This window comes from Elephas maximus, chromosome 13, assembly GCF_024166365.1.
Source record: "Elephas maximus indicus isolate mEleMax1 chromosome 13, mEleMax1 primary haplotype, whole genome shotgun sequence".
Lineage (NCBI taxonomy): Eukaryota > Metazoa > Chordata > Mammalia > Proboscidea > Elephantidae > Elephas > Elephas maximus.
In genome coordinates this window covers 74,568,508-74,582,399 of record NC_064831.1, presented here as the reverse complement: position 1 = coordinate 74,582,399, position 13,892 = coordinate 74,568,508, and the positions used below count along the sequence as shown (strand labels likewise).

The window sequence follows — 13,892 nt, the reverse complement described above, 5'->3', positions numbered from 1 at the left end:
CCTGCCAATTCTGATTCATGGCAACCCCATTTGTGTCAGAGTAGAACTGTTCTCCATATGGTTTTCGGTGGCTGATGTTTTGGAATTAGTTGTCCAGGCCTTTCTTCCCAAGTACCTCTGGGTAGACTCAAACCACCAACCTTTTGGTCAGCAGCTAACGTGCTGCCACCAGGGTTCACGTCTTTATTTTCTTACTTGCAGAATAACCTACCTGATTTAGGAGTTCTTAAAAAGTACATGGGGTTGTGTTTGTCTATTTTTTATGAAAGAAGCCACCATTTTCATGAGTTTTTTACAGAGGCATGTGTCCAAAAATAGTTAACAACTTCTGAACTCGTTCATTCTTCTGTCTTCAATTTGATTTCTCCCTCTTCCTTCCCTTTATATCCTGTATGATGCTACAAGATGACTAGATTTTCAGTGCCTTGTTTTAATTCTGTCACTGGTCAAAACACACACACACACATACACACACACACAAACCAAAACAAACAAAAAAACCTTCACTCTGCCGAAAAAATCTTAAAAGCCTCCCCCTCCACATCCAAACTCCCGGAGTGACTGAATTGCTGGGCTTAGGGCTGTGGGGACCGTGGTCTCAGGGAACATCTAGCTCTACTGGCATAATAGAGTTTATAAAGAAAATGTTCTACATTCTACTTTGGTCAGTAGCACCTGGGATCTTAAAAGCCTGTGGGCAGCCATCTTGGATACTCCACTGGTCTCACCCCTTCAGGAGCAAGGAATAATGATGACAACTAAAGACACAAGGGAGAGATTAGTCCAAAGGACTAATGGACCACATCTACCACGGCCTTCATCAGACTGAGTCCAGTACAACCAGATGGTGCCTGGCTACCACCACTGACTGCTCTGACAGGGATCACAATAGAGGGTCCCAGACAGAGATGGAGAAAAATGTAGAACAAAATTATAACTCAAAAAGAAAGACCAGACTTGCTGGTCTGACAGAGACTGGAGAAATCCTAAGAGTATGGCCCCCAGACACCTTTTCAGCTCAGTAATGAGGCCACTCCCGAGGTTCACCCTTCAGCCAAAGATCAAACAGGCCCATGGAACAAAACAAGACTAAAGGGGTGCACCAGCCCTGGTACAGGGACTGGAAGGCAGGAGGGAACAGGAAAGCTGGTAATAGGGAACCCAGGGTTGAGAAGGGAGAGTGTTGATATGTTGTGGGGTTGTTAACCAATGTCATACAACAATGTCTGTACTAACTGTTTGATGAGAAATTAGTTCTGTAAACCTTCATCTAAAGTTCAATTAAAAAAAAAAAAGCTTGAAAGATTAAAAAAAAAAAAAAAAAAGCCTCCCCCTCTACCTCCAAGATTAAAATCAAACACTCTGGCTCAACATCCAACACCTTTAGTAATAAAGCTCCAGCACATTTTACCCTGGTGACTAGTGGTTAAGTGCTACGGCTGCTAACCAAAGGGTTGGCAGTTCGGATCTACCAGGCACTCATTGGAAACGCTATGCGGGCAGTTCTACTCTGTCCCATAGGCTCTCTATGAGTCAGAATCGACTAGACAGCAATGGGTTTGGGTTTTTTTTTTTTTTTTTTTGGACATTTTGCCAGTGCTATCTCCCATTTCCCCCAGACTTGACTCCCCCACCCCAGTTATATTGAAATCTCTTTGTAATTTCTAAAACTTTGTTCACACTTACCTATCAGCAGTTCATTCAACAATAATGTATGACATTCCTGATCTGAATCAGGCACTATGCCTAGGGCTGGGAATACAAAGATGAATATAACACAGTATTTACCGCTTGAGGCCCTGTCCCTTTGACGTGTGGTGCTGGCTTGTGTGTTGCTGTGAAGCTGGAAGCTATGCCATTTGTATTTCAAATACCAGTACAGTGGGCAGGTTTCAGTGGAGTTTCCAGACTAGGGGAGACTAGGAGGAAAGCCCTGGTGACCTACTTCCAAAGGATAGCCAATAAAAACCTTACAGATTACAACAGGACGCTGTCCAGCTTGCTTTCTTTGGACGCATCATCAGGAGAGACCAGTTGCTGGAGGAAGACATCATGTTGGCAAAGTGGAGAGCCAGCGAGAGGGAGCCCCTCAGTGAGACAGATGAACACAACGGCCACCAGTGATGGACTCAGACATGTTGGCCAGGGTGACAGTGATGCAGGATCAGGCAACATTTCGTTCTGCTGTACATGCACCGTGAGTCTGAGTCAGTCTGACAGCATCTATCTGTCTACCTACCTACCAACCCTTTGGAAACTATCAGTCTAATATCAAAGAGAGATGTGAAAACAAAACCCCCCAAACTGAGGTGACAGACTCTTCCTGGAAGTTATTCCTGCTTGAAGGTGGGGTTGGGTTATTCCTGCTTGAAGGAGAATTTCACTGTGCAAGTAAACACATCTATATTATTTACATGTTTCTTTTACAACAAGCATGCATTGCTTTTGTAACCAATCAAAAAAAAAAAAACAAAAAAACAAAAAAACCAAACCTACTGCCATGGAGTTGATTCCAACTTATAGTGACCCTGTAGGACAGAATAGAACTGCCCCATAGAGTTTCCAAGAAAAGCCTGGTGGATTCGAACTGCCAGCCTTTTGGTTAGCAGCCGTAGCACTTAATTACTACACCACAAAAGAACAATCAGCCAACAGAAAAATGGGCATAAAACTATGAGTAGAGATTTCCCAGAAGATGAAATATTTATGGTTAATAAATAGATGGAGACATGTTTAACCTCATTAATTATCAGAGAAGTACAAATCAAGACCACATTGAGGTTCCACTTCATATCTATTTGAGGGGCAATAGCAAATGTTAGAGGGGATATGGAGCAATAGGAACTCTTATATAATGCTATTGGAACTGTAAATTGGTAAAAACCACTGTGGTAAACAGTTTGGAATTATCTTCTAAAGTTTAACATTCACATGCCCTTGACCAGCCATTCTATTCCTAGATAAATACCCATGAGAGAGTCCTGCGCTTGGGCACCAGTGGATTTTACGCGAATATTCGTAGTAGCACTTTTGTAATAGCAAAAACCTGCAGCAAACTAAATGCTCGCTGTCAAGAAATTGGTTGTGTTCATATCGGGTTCCCCAAAAGCAGAGCCTGAGACAAGGACCTGAGCACAGGTCGTTTATTTGGAAAGTGATCCTAGGCAGCAGGGGTGAAAGAGAGGGAAGAGTGAGGCAAAACAGAAGGAAAAGCTAATATGGGGGTATGATCCCATGGAGCGGAGACCTCTGAGAAATGTACAGAATGTCTCCCAGAATTGTTCGCCTGAAGGTCAGGAAGCTGGAGCATTTATCCTCAAACTCAGGTCCCCCATTGATTGAGGGTTACCCCTAATGGCGTTAACCCCCTTTACCTTCAGGCTGTGTCTGTAAGAGGGCTGAACTGGCTCTTATAGCTACTGAGAATGCTCTGAAGCAGAAAATTGGAGAGGCCTAAAGCCTTTTTTTTTTTTAAAAAAAGCCTAGCATTTGCAGTGAAATTGTCAGCAAGTCAAGAGTTCTCATGAAATCAGCTGAAATCAGATGTGGGCAAAGGGGAAGGACGTAGGACACCAAGAGCCTCTGGTGCAAGCAACAGGTACGTACAACAAGGCTGCTGTGATGAATCAAAAAACAAAAACCAAATCGTTGCTGTCAAGTTGATTGTCACTCATGGTGATCCTATGTGTGTCAGAGCAGAACTATGTTCCATAGGATTTTCAATGGCTGATTTTTTGGAAGTAGATTGCCAGGCCTTTCTTCTAAGGTGCTGCCGGGTGGACTCAAACCTCCAGCCTTTTGGTTAGCAGCCAAGTGTTTTAACCATTTGCACTACCCAAGGACTCTGTGATGAATCTTAGCAATATGATATTGAGTGAAAAATGATACATCTTTTTGTAAAAATAAAAATAACTAAAATGAATAATATATGTTTCAGGAATCTGTATGGGTACTCCTGAATATGCCTATCTTTATATATACAAACAGACTTCTGTGTTATGTAAATACACAGACACATGTAAGTTTTTTAAATTAGAAAAACCTTTTTCTGTACACCTGAATTCCAAGGAAAGAACTGACAAAGTATTATTAAAAGAATATGTAAAGAACTCTTAAGAATTAACAAGGAAGGGACAAACAACCAATAGAAAAATGGGCAAAAAGATATGACATCTCACAGAAGAGGAAATATATAGCTAGCCAACGATTATATGGCAACACATTCAACCTCAACTATTTACAAAGGCAAGAAAATTAAAATTTTTATAATGCTAAGACAATTTTTAAAATTGAATTTTTAATTTTAATGAATATTTTTATTGTTTAAATATATTCAAGAGCAAGAAAACAATAAATGCAAGCTTCGACATTGTGGTTATCTGGGGTAGGGGGAATATACGTAAGTTGTCAATTCTAATTTTGGGGATAGTTATAAACAACAAAAGAGGCCTGTACATGGATGATTGGATATACCTACTATTATGCCCCATGGGTTATATTTAATCCAACTGGGTGTTCCTAAACAAACAAAAAAACCCAAACCCAAACCAAACCTGTTGATGTCGAGTTGATTCTGAACAACTCATAGTGACCCTACAGGACAGAGTAGAACTGCCCCATAGGACTTCCAAGGAGCAGCTGGTGATTCGAACTGCTGACCTTTTGGTTAACAGCTTGAGCTGTTACACTGTGCCACCAGGGGTCCAGGTATACCTAAGGTCAAAGAAATAAAATGATACGATGTGACAAATGCAATTTAGCGGTACCTTTTACTGATAGCAGAAACCCTGGTGGCATAGTGGTTAAGCTCTATGGCTGCTAACCAAAGGGTCAGCAGTTGGAATCTGCCAGGCACTCCTTGGAAACTCTATGGGGCAGTTCTACTCTGTCCTATAGGGTCGCTATGAGTCGGAATCGTTTTGGTTTTACTGATAGCACAAAGGAGGGAGCTGGAGGAAGAAACTATCTCATTTATGGGACGGTCAAGAAAACGTGTCTTAAAAAGGTGACAGTTACTGGGTTTAGAAGAATAAGTTGAGGGTTGCCAAATTCAGGAGGATGCAGAAGGTGTGGGAGGACATTCCAAATAGCAAGAACAGCATGGGCAAGGGTACAGAAATGAGAAACAGTGTGGCAGGGTCAATAAGCCATAGGTAATTAGTGCTGGTAGAAAAGGAGAATGAGAGACCTTGAGGCAAGAGATGGATCTAGAAGATAAGAAAGGGACCGTGATAAGGAGTTTGGATGTTATTCTATATTACAGGCAACAGAGAGCACTGGAGGGTTTTAAGCAGGGTACTGACGTGATTCATTTGACAGCAGAGTGGAGGACTGGTTGGAGAATGCTGGAGGCTGGAAGATAAATCAGGATATTATGATCTTAGTTCAAGCAAGAGATATTTAGGGCCTAATATATTCAGAAACTCTGGCATGTGTGGTCTAAATCAGGAGGGTTTTAAGAGGTAGAATTATATTTTCCTGTGCTTTCCTTACAGCACCTATGACCACTCGACATATTTATATATTGGTTGTCTCCCTCCAACCCCCATCAGAATGTAAACTTCATGAGAACGAGGATGTTCATTTTGTTCCTGTCTAAATTCACGGAGTCAAACAGTTCCTGGCACCTGAGAAGACACTAAAAGATTCTTTGTTGAGTACATGAAGTTTACTTAAGAAGGAGAAATATAGGGTAGTAGCCAAAGGGGAAGAATTTCTAATGCTCTGGAGGAATATAACTCATAGCTCAGACTCCATCTCAAATAATAAAATGTCTCAAAGTAGAAAACATTCCCACATCTGACCCTTAGTCCTGTCTTAGCATGAGTTAATAATCTTTCTTGCGCCTTCTACCTATCCAGCCTGCTCTCTAGCTAACTCCACTTTTTAGCTCTTTAGAAACCAGTTTCCCTTAAGGTCCTTGGCCATGTGCTTAGATGGTTACCACATTATTATATGATCACATACCTGCTGGATATTCCTCCTTTTCTCTTCAGATCCACCCTTTTCCATTCTGTTCTGTGCTGCTAGAGGCCTATGTGGAAGGATAGCATGACTGGCTTGCTTGCTCTTAGGCTTCTTGTTGGGTTCAGCCAGTGGGAGGTACCTGCAGGAGATCTGAGGGTGGGAGAGAGAGGTGGGAGTATTTATACCCCTTGCTCTCTCTGCTTGGTGTGTTGGCACTGGCTATGCTCTTCAGCTGCTAATCAAAAGGTTGGCAGTTCGAATCCACTAGCTGCTCCTTGGAAACCCTATAGGGCAGTTCTACTCTGTCCTAGAGGGTTGATATGAATCAGAATCGACTCTACGGCAATGATTTTCTGTTTCTCTAACCTCCTGTTGGCCCTTCCTTTCCTACAGCTACTGCTCCCCCCAAGTACTAGTAGCTATGCCATCTCTTTACCCCTTCAGGGCTATCGTTGATAATGACTTCCCAACAGTTGCTCGCCCTGGGGTGCTTCACTATCCCTTGTTGGTTTCCCACAATCCTGCCCACATCTTTGTACAGAGTTCCCTCCTTGTTAACTCTCTTCAGTTACTCATTTTAAAGGGGCCATCTGTTTCCTGCTGATAATGGCTGCTACAAAAGCAAAGATACAAAATTGTATCTTTATTTTTAAATTGAGATATGATTTGCATAGCATAAAAATTCACACTATTAAAGTATACAATTCAGTGGTTCTTAGTATAATCATGCAAATTGTATCATTTTAAAATTTAATATGTAATCAAGTCTTCCAAGTTACCCCATTGTCTGCATACTCAATGCTAAGTTACACAATGTTGCACACCATAAGTTACTTAACCATTCATTGTGTTTCCAAATTTTTGCTGCTACAAATAAGGCTAAATGTAGCTAATATTGTTGTCTATGTGGCCTTTCTCTTTCAGGGAGGGTTGTTTTTCTAGGAAACCTTTCTAGGAGTGATATTGATGAGTCAAAAGAGAGTCATACCTCTACTAAGGCTCTACAGAAGTACTATCAAATTGCTTTTAAAAGGATTATACCAATTCACGCTGCCATAGTTTCTCTAAATGTCCCAATTTCATCATCTCATCAGCATTGGAAAGCATACAAGGTATAGAGATTTTGCTAATGTAGTAGGTGGTATTATTATTTGAACATCTTTGGTAACCGTATCAGTTGTGTTGTTGTTGTTGTTATCAGCTGCCATGGAGTTGGCCTGAGCTTGTGGAGACCCCATGTATTACCGAGCAGAACTGCTCCGCAGGGTTGTTTTGTGTTACAATATCAGTTTACTAGGCCTTTCTTCTGTGGAGCTACTGGGTGGGTTTGAACTGTTAACCTTTAGGTTAGCAGCCTATTGTAAACTGATTGTGCCATCTAGGCTCCTATTTAAAGCCATTTTTAGCTAACAGAGTCTGGAGGGACAGTGATTTTGAGGGGATAGAATAGAGAGAGGAAACCCTGGTGGTGTAGTGGTTAAGAGCTACAGCTGCTAACCAAAAGGCTGGCAGTTTGAATCCACCAGGTGCTCCTTGGAAACCATATGCAGCAGTTCTACTCTGTTCTATAGGGTCGCTATGAGTTGGAATCGATTTGATGGCACACAACAACAAGAAGAGAGAGAAGGTAAAAGGATTTGCTCTCCAACATTTCTCCTTGCACACTTACCTCTTCACACTGTTAACATATGTCCCCCCGCCACTCTCCCCCCCAGTGAGCTGTGTCTTCACTGTGGTTTTTTCAGGACCTAGCATAATACTTGGCACTGTGCTGAATATCAATAAACATTTATTAAATGAACAACTAATGGAAGGAGAATGTTATGGTAGGCACACAGAGTTGGTGTTACTAGTCTACCATTCATTAACTGCTCTCCCTTTACTTGACTGTTTAAAGTCAACACTTTCTACTCCCTCCAAATAAACATATTGATGACTGCCTGTGGCCTGCTGAGTGCTTTTGGCTAGTGAGTTACTCCTTGCAATAACTCTGCACTTCTTCTTACCAGTTGGGAGATGAGTTAGATGCCTAACAAAAGTCTGTCCCAAACCTGTTTATGACAGCTATATGCCAGGGTGTAATTAATTGATATTACATAAACTGATGAAACATAAAGTATGAAAAGAAAGAGTTGTTTGAATGAAATCAGTGGCATCAGCAGGGTTAGTGTCACTCAGTGCAGTTACTCATGATGTCACCCCCCCATGCTAATTACCACAATATGGTAGCTAAAACACCAGAAAATTTGACAAAATCACCAAATATAAAAACACTGACAGCAATGAAAACAACAGAGCATGCTGATAGCATGCGCAGATGAAACCACGTAATTCGAAGCATCGCTGTAACTGAGTAATAACGACAGCTCTGTCCGGAGCACATTAAACCAACCCAGTGCCGTCGAGTCGATTCCAACTCATAGCGATCCTATAGGATGGAGTAGAACTGCCCCATAGAGTTTCCAAGGAGTGCCTGGTGGATTCAAACTGCCGACCCTTTGGTAAGCAGCCTTAGCACTTAACCACTGCGCCACCAGGGTTTCCCCAGAGCACATTAGAAGGTTCAAAAAGTAAATTAGTGTAGAGTTTTAGCCTTGAAAGTATACTGATACATATAAGCTGGGCTTATGGGAAAAAAATTTTGTTGTTATAACTAACTACAGGGTTATTTTTTGTAAAAAATAATAGATTTCTGCTGAAACACTGCACGAAAATTTTATAGACAATCATTTTTGTGTCATCCCCTCTGACAGTGTCACTCTTTGTGGTCTGTACCCCCCCCCACACACACTTGCCTAGTGACACCACTGCATGAAATGGCAGTTGAATGCTTTGGAAATACTAACTAAATGCAAGTTGAAAATTATTGTCAAATCAGATGTGGGTGAGACAACTACAAAGGATTTTTTATTTTTTTAAGGAGACTCTACATTGCTTTGCAAGAAACTTTAAGTCCTCTAGTCAACATTAATGAAACAAATTGCATCATGGATATTATCTATGTAAGACAGTTCAAGAACTCTAATCAACACTCTTGCTCAAAGAAATGGTTTGGCCTCTGCTATGGATTGAATTGTGTCCCTCCAAAATGTGTTGTAAATCCTAATGTCTATGCCTGAGGTTATAATCCCATTTGGGAATGGGCTGTCTTTATTATCTTAATGAGACAGGATTAGTGTAAGGTATTAAAAGAAAAAAATTTTTTTTTATTTTTTATTTTTTATTCTTGAGTCAATCTCTTTCAACTTATAAAAGAGATTAAATAGGCAAGCAAGAAGTAGAGATGGGGGAAGACTGATACCAAGCCACGTGAAGGTTGCCCAGGAGCAGAAGCTCAAAGAGATGAGGACTTTCCTCCTGAACAGACAGAGAGAAAATGCCCCTTAAAGCCAGCATCCTGAATTCAGACTTCTAGTCTCCTAAATAGGGAGAGGAGCCCTGGTGGTGCAGTAGTTAACAATCTGGCTGCTAACCAAAAGGTTGGCAGTTCGAACAACCAGCTGCTCCTTGGAAACCCCATGCAGCAGTTCTACTCTGTTCTATAGGGTTACTATAAGTCAGAATCAGCTCGATGGCAATGGGTTTTAAACAGTGAGAAAATAAATTTCTGTTTGTTAAAGCCACCCAATTGTGGTATTTCTTTTGTAGTAGCACTAGTAACTAAGACAGCACCACATTCCAAGATTTGCAAGTGAGCATTCCTTGTAGGTTTTATGTTGGAATGTTAAGGTGTGTATTTATCATTTTTAATAATTCATGTTTTAATATACTTTTCCAATTAACTGACCAACTATTGGGCCAGATGAAATTTGTTAGGGGCTGGGGGTAGGTCCTTATTCCCTAATCCTTTTGTTTCCAGAGAAGGGCAAGTAGGAGAGAATTTGTCCTGCTTCTTCTAGGAGTGACTTACCTCATTGGTAAATTTGGGTCTGCCCGTCCTCAACAAAAATTGCTGTCTTCTGTAATTAGGCACGGTTAAAGTTGTGGGGCCTCTGCAAGTGGGGCATTGGCGTTTGGTGACGTGTGGGAGAAGATCGCTGTTCGGGGGAAGACTACAAAAAAGCCTACCAGCCACCATCCAAACCACATTCTTCAGTCTTATTAGTAATACAGCTGATGTTTTCATCTTTTTTGGTGGTTCCAAACTTATAAGAAAGGAATGATACTTATTGCCCCTATAAAACTCCAATCCAACAGTGTAGGATATGATGGCTTCTACATATTGTCACAGTTAAGATAACTGTTGTAATCAAGACATTGTTTGCCTTTTTAATTTAGTCCTTGGTCCTGTTCCTTTAAATGAAAAGTTGCCTCTGGTTTGTAGGCTGTAGCCCAGCCTTCTTTGAAGTTCAACCTTTATCTCAAAACGGACAAAGGAGAAAAAATTTATGACTCCTGGGAAATATGGACACTAGGAAATATTTACTGAGAATGAAATAGAAACCCAAACACTGTTCCTTCCATCCCCTCCCCCTCCACATCCTGGGAGAGTCTTGCCTATCCTGTTGATTTCTGGGACATGTAAACACGGCAAGCTTGAGGTCACAGGCTGTTTGTCCAAAACAAGAACTGCAAACATAGCAGGGAATATAGTTTAGCTTCTTTAAGGCAGATTATGACTGGATAGTGGGTCATAAAATCAATGTGGCTGGTTCTGACCAGTATTTAAAAGAAATAAAAATAGTAAAGGTGAAAATGTCAGCATGCATTGTGTGAAATAATGGTAATATTTCTTAAGTGTTTTGTTTTAGAGGTGTGTGTGTATGTACGTTCTGTGTTGAAATGTAAAATGTATTTCTTATGGGCAGTCACAGTCAAAAAAGTTTGCAAAAGCACTCATTTAAGGCACACATTTCTTCTTTCTTTCATTTTCACTCTTTGCTAATTTGCTTTCTCTCTGAAACTCTGTTGCCTTGTGAACAGAAATTGTAGTAATAAATAACCAGAGAAACAAGGGCCAATTCTCACCTTGCAAATGGCTGAAACGAAAAAGTCATTCTCCGTACTTCATTGGTCCGGAGTCAGTCAAATGCCCAAATATCATTAGGAGAAATGGGCTGAGATCTAGAACCTCATTGAATAAGAGGGTACAGGAAAATTAATTCAAAGTTTATCAATTGCACAGTTCAAGCTCCAGTGGTTCTTCCCAGTCTGCAAAGTACAGAGTTCAGCTTGTCATTCAGGATCATTTTGGTTTAGTGCTATCTTACCTTTCCAGTCTGATCCCCCTGTTCTTCATGAATCCTGTGCTCCAGCCAAATTGACCTCTTGGTGTTCCCTGAACACGCCATTTGTTTCTCATTCTGTGTCCCTGATTGCTGTGTTTCTTCTGCCTGGGACAGCCTCCTTACCTAAACCATCTCTGCTTGCCAAAGTCCCACTCATCCTTCAAAGAGCCATTTCCAATTTTCTTGTTCTTTTCTCTTCCTTTCTTTTGAATTGCACAGATCTTTTTTTTTATAATTGTGCTTTAAGTGAAAGTTTACAAATCAAGTCAGTCTCTCACACAAAAACCCATATACACCTTGCTACACACTCCCAATTACTCTCCCCCTAATGAGAGAGCCCACCCTCTCCCTCCACTCCCTCCTTTCGTGTCCATTTCACCAGCTTCTAACCCCCTCCACCCTCTCATCTCCCCTTCAGGCAGGAAATGCCAACATAGTCTCAAGTGTCCACCTGATCCAAGAAGCTCACTCCTCACCAGCATCCCTCTCAAACCCATTGTCCAGTCCAACCCATGTCTGAAGAGTTGGCTTTGGGAATGGTTCCTGTCCTGGGCCAACAGAAGGTCTGGGGGCCATGACCACGGGGGTCCTTCTAGTCTCAGTCAGTCCATTAAGTCTGGTCTTATGAGAATTTGAGGTCTGCATCCCCCTGCTCTCCTGCTCCCCCAAGGGGTTCTCTGTTGTATTCCCTGTCAGGGCAGTCGTTGGTTGTAGCTGGGCATGGTCTAGTTCTTCTGGTCTCAGGATGATGTAGTCTCTGGTTCATGTGGCCCTTTCTATCTCTTGGGCTCGTAATCCCCTTGTGTCCTTGGTGTTCTTCATTCTCCTTTGATCCAGGTGGGTTGAGACCAATTGATGCATCTTAGATGGCTGCTTGCTAGCATTTAAGACCCCAGATAAGCCACTCTTCAAAGTGGGATGCAGAATGTTTTCTTAATAGATTTTATTATGCCAATTGACTTAGATTGTCCCTTGAAACCACGGTCCCCAGACCCCTGCCCCTGCTATGCTGGCCTTCGAAGCATTCAGTTTATTCAGGAAACTTCTTTGCTTTTGGTTTAGTCCAATTGTGCTTACCTCCCCTGTATTGTGTGCTGTCTTTCCCTTTACTTAAAGTAGTTCTTATCTACTAATTAGTGAATACCCCTTTGCCACCCTCCTTCCCTCCCCCCTCTCGTAACCACAAAAGAATGTTTTCGTCTCAGTTTAAACTATTTCTCAAGTTCTTATAATAGTGGTCTTATACAATATTTGTCTTTTTGCAACTAATTTCACTCAGCATAATGCCTTCCAGGTTCCTCCATGTTATGAAATGTTTTACAGATTCCTCACTGTTCTTTATTGATGCGTAGTATTCCATTGTGTGAATATACCATAATTTGTTTATCCATTCATCTGTTGATGGGCACCTTGGTTGCTTCCATGTTTTTGCTATTGTAAACAGTACTGCAATAAACATGGGTGTGCATATATCTGTTCGTGTAAAGGGTCTTATTTCTGTAGGATATATTCCAAGGAGTGGGATTGATGGATCGTATGGTAGTTCTATTTCTAGCTTTTTAAGGAAGTGCCAAATCAATTTCCAAAGTGGTTGTTCCACAGATATTTTTAAAAAATACCTTTCTTAAAAATACTTTTAAAATATACTTTAAAATATCATTTTCCTTGATTTCAAGAGAAATATAAACGCACTCTAAACATAAGAAAATACAGAAGTCACAGAAGAAAATAAAATCTCCATTTTTTTTTAACTTACGCATGTTACATAAACCAAAAAACCAAACCCATTGCCGTTGAGTCAATTCCGACTCATAGCGACCCTATAGGACAGAGTAGAGCTGCCCCATAGAGTTTCCAAGGAGCACCTGGTGGACTCGAACTGCCGACCTTTTGGTTAGCAGCTGTAGCACTTAACCACTATGCCACCAGGGTTCCCTGTGTGTTACGTAGGTGTATTTAAATTACAAATTGGTATTGTTATCTTCTGTTTTTTAATTAGAAGCATTTCTCATGTTATTAAATATTTTTCTTCGACATGATGTTTAATGGCTACAAATGAACTGTAATTTATTTAACAATCTTATAACATTGGGCATTTTGCTCGTGTACATTCATGGTGAAGTATTTTGGGGCAGTATAAATGGAGTGGCGCCCAGGGCGTGGTGACAAATTTCCTGAAAGAGCACAATACAGTATTTTTTGGAAACAGGAAATTGGGGCCAGAGATAATTAGGAGAAATGTAAATTCCCCCGAGAATCTTCGGTTATATTGGCAGGTATGCTGGGTCTCTCACTTTAAGTGAGATGAGGTTTTGAGCCAAAACCTTGTACTTAAGTTTTAAAAGATAATGACTCCATCAGGCCTGTAGAGGACCTTGGGGGTCATCCACACAGCTGATCCATGGAAACATGCAGGACTCGTGTACCCTTAAAACGTTTTCATATGCATGCCTACCTACCTCAAAACATTTCTATCTTTATGAATCCTTTAAATGTTTTAGAAAGAGGTGTGCCTCTTCTCTGCTTTTTCCTCTCTTCCCGCCCTTAATCTCCTTTTCCTTTTTTGGATCTTGCTCCATTCACTATCCTATCTCTTATCTGAGCGCGCCCGCGCGCGCGCGCGCGCACACACACCCACACACCCACACACACACCCACACACACACACCCCCCCCCCACACAAACCTCCTTTACTCT

General features: G+C 41.2%; 1 long non-coding RNA gene across 1 annotated transcript in view; it reads left to right on the top strand.

The window, feature by feature from the left end:
* Nucleotides 1–5,966, top strand: part of LOC126087814 (uncharacterized) — a 35,979-nt gene extending 30,013 nt beyond the window's left edge. The window contains exons 2-3 of the long non-coding RNA XR_007519880.1: nt 3,482–3,598; nt 5,496–5,966. This is a non-coding gene — a long non-coding RNA (uncharacterized LOC126087814). The remainder of the gene's footprint in view (nt 1–3,481; nt 3,599–5,495) is intronic.
* Nucleotides 5,967–13,892: the final 7,926 nt, after the last annotated feature.